The sequence below is a fragment of the Tenrec ecaudatus genome, chromosome 10 (genome assembly GCF_050624435.1).
Source record: "Tenrec ecaudatus isolate mTenEca1 chromosome 10, mTenEca1.hap1, whole genome shotgun sequence".
NCBI lineage: Eukaryota > Metazoa > Chordata > Mammalia > Afrosoricida > Tenrecidae > Tenrec > Tenrec ecaudatus.
The window spans coordinates 124588264-124597085 of NC_134539.1; positions in this window are offsets into that span (position 1 = coordinate 124588264).

The window sequence follows — 8822 nt, forward strand, 5'->3', positions numbered from 1 at the left end:
TCTGCCCTCTTTGCAGCTCTTGTGCCCAGACGGTGGAGGGAAGCCCGGGGCTCACTGCCGAGCCAGCACAGGAAAGCAGATCCAGCCGCAGAGGCCTTGGCCTGAGCGGATGGCCTAGCCGCCGTGGGAGCGGGAGTTTCTGGAGCTTTCCTCAGTGCTCCTCCCGGTGAAGGGCCAAGGAAGATGGTGGGAGGCCCAGGTGGAAATGGCAGCCTTCCACTCTCCTCTGCCCCTCCCCACTTGACCTTGGGTCTGCAGGTGGCCAGAGGATCACAAGAGTTAAGGATGCCGCCCAGGCCGGTTAGTCAGGAAGAACTGCATGCCTGTGACTTTGGGTAAGGTCACTTAAGCTTTCTGCCTTGAGCTGGGTTCTCCAGAGAAGCCAAAGCAGTGATAAAACACACACACACACACACACACGCACACACCACACCACACACCACACACCACACACTCTCTCTCTCTCTGGAATTTATCTCAAGAAAACAGCTCACACAGTTGTAGAGGTGGGTAAGTTCAGTCCAGTCCAAGTCTGTGGGCCAGATGGAGAATTCTCCTCGTGACTTGTGTCGCTGCGGGAACTGATAAATCAGGAAGCAAGATGACCACAGATCAGCGGGTCAGGCTTGTGGATACGGAGTCCAATGACGTCAAGTTCGGCAGGGGACACGGCAAGCTGTTGATGGCTCCAGAGGCAGCGGGCAAGGCGGTGAACCCTCGGCTCAAGTCCAACCATGAGATGGTGATGAGCCCGTGGCAGGCTCCAGATCCAGCAAGGAGCACCCATGCATCTGGGAATGAGCCCCCCTCCCCCGAGGAAACGTCCTTTCAGCTGCGTCGGGCCTGGAGCGCGAGTGCGGAGTTGCACCCACCTGAGGCTATTGCGACGGATTGACTGCTCGCAGCAGATCCTGTTACAGAGTTGATGGTGCTGTGTTACGTAGCATCACCGGGGATTTGTTGTTGTGATGTGCCATTGGGCTGATGCCAACCCATCGTGACCCTGTGCACAACAGATCCAAACACTGCCTGGTGCGGCACTGTCCTCACGGTTCCTGTACTCCAGCCCAGTGTGGCAGCCAGTGGGTCAGTGCAGCTCCTGAAGGCCTCCCTCTTGTTCCCTGACCCTCCACTTGACCAAGTATGATGTCCTTCGCCAGGGACTGGTCTCTCCTGACAACATGCCAAAGTTTGTAAGTTAAAGTCTTGCCATTTTTGCCTCTGAAGGAGCACTCTGGCTGTCCTTCTCCCGAGACGGGTTTGTTTGTCCTTTTGGCCGTCCGTGGTATGCTTAGCATTCTTTGCTGGCTCCACAATTCAAGCACATCGATTCTTCTTCTTTGGCTTTTCTTGTTCAATGTCCAACTTTCACGTAAACATGAGACAATTGAAAATACCAAGACGTGGGTCAGGTGCACCTCAGCTCTCGAAGTAACCTCCTTGCTTCTCAATATTCTAACGAGGTCTTGTGCAGCAGATTTACCCAATGCAATATGTCCTTTGATCTCCTGACTACTACTCTTATGAGCATTGATTGTGGATCCAAGCAAGAGGAGATCCTTGACCACTTCAATCTTCTCTCCATTTATCGTGACCTTACCTACCGGTCCATTTGGGAGGACTTGGGTCTTTTTTTCATCGAGTTGTAATCCATACTGAGGGCTGCAATCCTTGATTTTCAGCATGGGGGATGAGCAGGCCTTAAATGCCAGACAACTGAGAATCCTGGCACGGTCAAGTTGACCTAAGCCCTCACTGTCGCACCTTCTGCGCCTTATTCCACCCCAGTCAGCATCTGGGGCCCAACAGAGACCTTGGAGAGTATTTGTTGAATGAATGAACCCGGAGAGATGCCGTTTTCTTTTTGGAGAGTACGTTTTTGAGTACCAAACTCGAACCAGATTGTGGCTGAGGTGGGACCTTGTCCACTCTGAAGCCCCCACACTGACACACGGCAAGAGGAAGACAGCTATGGTGCTGACTGTGCTGGGCTGGGCTCCCTCCGGGCGGGTGGGTGGTCAGAGGGGGCTCCTGAGAGGTGGAGCTGGTGGCTGGGGTAGACAAGTTTAACTCTGCGTTTGCTGCTGACAAATTATGTAGGAAACACCGGATTGTTTTTCAAGGTCCTCCTGGGGAGCTCCGTCGACACCTACGCATGTCCAGGATTATCTCCTGAATAATAAACAAGCAGATATGGGCCCCTGGGCATTATCACCAGCTCTCCCTGGCTCCTGCCAAGTGAGGCGAGATGACCCAGCGCCATCTCCGTGTTGAGGGTCAGGCTGCTCCGCTCTCCCGGAGCACATGGTCTGCTTAACGCTGGCTTCCCGCCAGGAGCCAGCCCCCTGCCTGGTGTAAGTGTCCCTTTGGCTCCTCCAGCTTCCAGGCCTCTAGGACAGAACGTCAGGGACAGTGGGCCGATGGCACCACCGCTGTGACAGGGTCTCTGGAGGGCTCCGTGCCGGGGTTCCTGCCCGGTCACGCTCACAGGGTTAGAGCAAGAGGCAGTGGGTTTGCTGGGCTTACGGCTGCATCGCATCGGGCATTCTCTGCTGCTGGGGCCACGCTGTTCTCCACTGCGCTTCGCCTCTCCGTGTGTCTCTCACGAGGATGCTTGTCACTGGAGGATCGGGCCAGCTCACGAACCCTAATGATGTCTGCAAAGATCCATTCTCAGATAAGGTCACCTTCACACGGTCCCAGAATGATGGCTAGACGGATCTTTAGGGGCCATCATTCAGCCTAGTATACCAGGCCACACCTCGTCATCTGACATGAAATCATATGCCCTGCTGTTTTTTTCTGCCTCCCCAGAATAAAATGGAAGTGTCTCTCTCTCTTTCTCTCACACACACATACACACACACACACACACACACACACTGCGCTTCATCCTAGAAAAATGCCGATTTATAGCTCAAGAAGGCAAAGCTTGTCTTTGGCACCAATTTCCAACTCTGACTTTCCCATGGTTGGATGTGAAAAGCCAGGGAGACAGGCCAGCTGAGCCAGAGGGCCTGGTAACCGGAGCACCAGAATGTTCTAGAGTCCCCATAGCATTCTGGCCATGTCTCTCCTGGCCTCCTGGGCCACCTCCCCTCTAATGCAGTATGCCACGGGGTCGGCCCTGTGTACCCCTCCCCCCTGTGGACTGCCGAAGCATCAGACTGCCTTCTTAAAAGAACCCCTTTGAACACCTATAAAGTCTAAGAAGATCCGATTTAGAAAACTCTCATCGGCAGGATGTGAGTCCCCTGAGCCTGTGGCCACTGATAATTAATATTAATGGGACTAGATGACAGATGTTTATTGCTCAACTGACAGATACTTTGCTAAACCCCTCAGGGGCTACTTTAAGATCTAAAGGACTGGGATGTGCTTTACTGTCATGCTGGAAAGACTCAAAGTCTCAGGACCTAAGCTACATTTCTTATATAGGAGAACCCAGTGACTCGTAGGCAGTCTCTGCCTGGAACAAAGAAAGAAAAGGATTGTGTGGACAGCCATTGCTTACTGACCCTTCAGAATGGCTCCTCTAGCCGGAAGTGAGGCTGCAGGTGGCATGGTACAGTAGATGGAATGCGGGGCGAAGCTCTGGAAACCCCAGCCTGGCCCAGCACATCGGCTCCTTGGCCAGCCATCCAACCTTCCTGCTTGATTGTGAAATAAGACGGCTGAGCCGCATGGGTTCTCACGTCCCCTTCTTTGTGCGCAGGTGTCCGGGAAGCTGACGGAGCCAGTCTGGCCTCAGACAGACCAGTTGAAAACAAGCATACACTGCCACCGGTCAACACAGACAGTCTTCTTCATTTTCACGGACCTATCGTTTACGAGGAGCCTGGTAAAGTAGTCCCCGGGCGTAGCAGGTTGCTCATCGGGTTGCTAACTTCAAAGTTAGTAGTTCGAAACCACTCATCCCTCCACAGGAGAAAGAAGAGGCTTTCTACTCCTGTCAAGGTTTTCAGATGTGGAAACCCACGGCGGCTTTCCTGTCCTGTCCTGTAGGGTCTAGATGCGTCATAACCAACTGCTTTACCAAGTGTGATGTCCCTGTTAGTCCGGGTGGACTAGAGATACAAATCAAACCCATAAACTCCTATGCGTATAAGACAGAGTTTTATAGAAAGGGTAATTGTACATTAAGAAAGCATCCCAACCAAGCCCATGGCCCAATATTAGCCCATACGTCTGATACCAATCTATAAGGTCTTCTTCAGACTCATGAAGCACATGCAATGATGCTGAATACAGGGTGGTCACAGGCCAGTGGGTAGAACAACTTTGGATCCAGTGGTGTGTCAGCGCTGGCAGGGGCCTCTACGTGACTTCTCCGGCTTCTGCGGTCTGGTTGCATCACGGTAGGTCCATGTGGCTTCTCCAGCTCGGCACTAGCATGGTGCCATGTGTCTTGTCAGCTGCAATGTCTCTCAGGGAGTGAGCAGAGAGATAGAAGTGTCTCCCGCCTCCAAGGAAAAAACGACAGGAGTTCCCAGAATTCTCAGGAGAAGGCCATGCCCACACAGAGGCCTCATTGGCATCTAGATTGACAGGCTAGACTCCACTCCTTCACCACAATGCTTTCAAGTTCACAAACGAAGCTATACTCCTTCTCCAATAGCGGTCCCTCCTAATCACATGTCCAAAGTACATGAGATGGAAGTCTTGTTAGCCTTCCTGTCAAGGACCATTCTGGTTGTTTTTCCTATAAAACAGCTTTGTTCATTCTGTCGACAGTCCCTGGTATAGAAGGACAAGCCGAAAAGAATCACAGCAAACTCACAGAAATCTTTAGTAAACAAAAATTGCCCAAAGTGAAGCCGTTGTTTCTCGAGATCTCCTCTGTCAAGGCCTGTGCGCTCCAAAGGCGGGCTTTCCATCTCCCCACCCTGCCTGGAGGGGCCCGGCTCCCGTGGGTTTATTGACACCACAGCAGCACAGCGGCTTTGACGTGCTCCGGGGACTCGGGTCACACTCCCTGGGAAGGCCTTTGGTGAAAAAGCACAAGTCTGACACGACGAGATGAGGGCTGAGGCATGGGTGGGGGTCGTCCAGTGAGACCCTTGAAGAAATAGCGGTGCACTATTGTGCCGGGGGTGGGGGCTTCCTCTGCACAATCCTTCGGCCCTTTCTCATCAGCATAGTCTTCGATTTTCCTAAAACACCTTCCTGAGGAGCTCCTGGGATCTCCAATGCAGAGGCTGTAACTCTGAGCTGCCTTCTGCGCCTGGAACGTAACTGGCCCAGCAGATGCTCTGTGAGGGCACTGTTAGGACTGGACCTTTAAAAAAGATGTAATTGAACACGTTTCTTAAGTATTTTTTTATTGATTCTGCAGAAATGTTTTCTTGTGAATGAGGTGAAAGTTCACAAAGCAGATCTTCAGTTTTCCATTGAGCAATTCATGACATCTTGCTCCATCCCGGACACTGCAATCCCACCGTGTCACATCACTCATCCCCTGCCTCCCTGTTTCTGTGGCCCCTTCCTTCCTCACCCGCTGAGCGTTGTGCTTGGGCCAGTACTGCCCTTTGGATCTGGACCGGCTCTCTGTTCCGGGGAGGGAACATAGAGGGCTCTGATGTCCGCAGAGGACTGAGCCGTGAAGGTGAGGTCATTTCCAGAGTGAGGTGGCTCAGAGCCACAGTCCTGAGGGTCCCCCAGTCTCTCTCCAGCCGGGAAGCCTGGCATTAAAAAAAAAATCATTTTATTGGGGGCTCGTATAATTCTTATCACAATCCATCCATCCATTGTGTCAAACACATTTGTTGCTATCATCATTCTCAAAGCATTTTCTTTCTATTTGAGCCCTTGGTATCAGCTCCTAAATTTTTTCCCTCCCTCCCCCACCATCCCTCTCTCATGAACATTTGATAATTTATAAATTATCATTATTTTTTCATGTCTTATACTGACTGATGTCTCCCTTCACCCACTTTTCTGTTGTCCGTTCTCCTGGGAGGGGGATATACGTAGATCATTGTGACCAGTTCCCCGTTTCTCCTCCCACCTTCCTCTTACCCTCTTGGTATCACTACTCTCATTATTGGTCCTGAGGGGTTTACCTGTCCTGGACTCCCTGTGCTTCCAGTTCTTATCTGGACTCGTGTACATCCTCTGATCTAGCCAGATTCACAAGGTAGAATTGGGATCATGATAGTGTGTGTGTGTGGTGGGGAGGATGCATTAAAGAACTAGAGGAAAGTTGCATGTTTCATCAGTGGTATACTGCACCCTGACTGGCTGGTCTCTTCCTTGTGACCCTTCTGTAAGGAGAGTCCAATTGTCTACAGATGGGCTTTGGTTTCCATTCCACGCTCCCCCCTCATTCACATTTATATAATTTTTTTGTTCTGGGTCTTTTATGCTTGATACCTGATCCCGTTGACATCTCGTGATCACACAGGCTGGTGTGCTTCTTCCATGTAGGCTTTGTTGCTTCTAAGCTAGATGGCCACTTGTTCATCTTCCAGCCTTTAAGACCCAGACACTATCTTTTTTGATAGCCGGGCACCATCGGCTTTCTTTATCACATTTGCTTATGCACCATTTTGTCTTTAAACCTGAATATATATATATATTTCCTGTTTCCTGCCCCCAACCTTAGTACTTTATTTAGGAACTTCTTATTTTGGACTTAACACCCACAAACACCCTAAGACAGGTGTATTACTGAGAGAAGCTTTCTGCACCTTGCCCCCCACCCCCACCCCACTGATCACAGAGACATGTTTGAATGTATTCTGTTTGGAATAAACCCATGCATGCATGAGCTGGAGTCCCAGTAGCAATGCCTTGGGACTTACTCTGATACATAGGTGGTCTTGTATTATATGTATCTCTCCATAATTTGATTTTTTTGGCTATTTTTATTTTGAAATGTATCTGTGTTGTCCTGTGTATCACTCTAGCAAATTCATTTTCACAGCTGCATAGTATTCCACCACAAGAGACAAATACATTTGGCACTGTTTAAGAGCACAACCCTTGAGCCAGACTGACTGGCTTCAAACCCTGGCTCTGCCACTTACTACTTCTGTGAACTTTGACTAATTTCTTAACCTCTCTGTGTCCCCATTTACTAAATGGGACTAATGATAGCACCCGCTTTGGTGTCGAGGTGAAGATGAAGTAGGTTGATTAATGTAAAGCACTTGCACTGTGCCTGGTACATCAACCGAAACCCAAACTTAAACCCAACTGAACCCATTGCCACCAAGTTGATTCCACAGGCACTCTTTCAAATTCGCTTTCATGGTTTGCATTTCTGCAAGTGGGCATGTTTACAGCCTTTTGCCGTCTACAGGATGCTGCGGGGAACACTATGGCAGTTCCTTTGTGCACATGTGCAGGGCCAGTTCCTCTGAGCCAGGGCGTACACCCAGGGCTGGGATTGCTGGGCTGTGGGGTGAGCCCAGGAGCCCTGGTGGTGCAATGGGTGAGTGCTTGCCTACTGATGGGAAGGCTGGCAGTTCGAACCCACTCAGTGCTCTGCGGCGGGAGAAAGACCTGGTGACCTGTGACAGCACCTGGGTCACTGTGAGGTGGAACCCACTTCACGGCACCCAATGCCAACAAGGTCAGCACATCCCCAGCCTTCTGGATGCTGGGACGGTGCCTGTGGCAGTGACATCATCTCCTGTCAACTTGCGAAGGGGAGGAGTCTAGCCTCTCATCAGGTCACAGCTTGATGACCTCATTTTGGAGGCATGAAGGAGATAAATAACTCACTGGAGGCCAGACTCACACTCGCTCTCTGTTTTGTTTTCCTGCTGACAAGCCACATGGAGCCACTCTGATGGAGCCAGAGCCCTGGAGCTGGAGAAGCCACATGGAGACCCACGCCATGCTGAGATGCTTCCACTGCCACTGGATCCACAAGACTTTCCACTCACTGGTCTGTGATCTTCCTGCATTCAACATCATTGCATGGCTGCATGAGTCTGAAGAAGAATGTATAGACTGGTATCGGACATATGGACTAATATCGGACTTAGGGACTTGATCTAGACTGGGCTGGGCTGTTTCTTCATATACAATTACTCTTTGATATAAAGTTCTCTATTACACATATATGAGTGTCTATGAATTTGTTTCTCTAGTCAACCCGTAGTAGCACAGTGTCCTCTAGTGTGACTGCGTCCCCCCACACGCCCACCCTGTCCACTTCTCCAGGTTGTTTCCATGGATGACTTTTGCTTTGGCTTCGCCTAATCATTCTCTCTGTCCCCAGACCCCCATCCGTTTACCTTTTGTCTGGGAAGGTGTTTCTGTAGGCATTCTCCAATCTGCCCCTCCCTGTTTTTCCTTTGACTGGAGAAGGCACAGGTACACAAGCTGTAGGTCGGGAGCCCCGATGAAGAAGGCAGCATAGAGGGTTGCCTGCGCTTCCTGCCTTGACCGTGTCCTTCTGGCTCTTCGGCGTGGTCAGGCTGCTAGCTCGCTGTCATTAGAGGCTGACGTCGGCTGAGTTCTTGGCAGGTAGAAACCCAAAATAACCAGTTGCCAACAAGCCTCTGACTCATGCTGCCCCAAGGGTGTCAGAGTAGCCCTGTCCCCAGGTCTTTCTCCCACGACAGCTCCAGGAACTCCAACCTTGAACCTCCAGCCTTCTGGTTAGGAGCTGGGCTCCAGGGACGTGATCTTGCTCCATCCCACAGGAACCCATGCAACAGAACTGGTATTCCCAGAGACTTGCCTTGAGTGAGAGTCTGAAGCCGGACCTGCAACTCTTAACCAGAGGTCTCCCATAGGGCTGCCTCGTCAAGGGACTGGACTTCACCGCTCAGCTTTGGGGGGTTCGCATAGGACGGCCTCACACATGG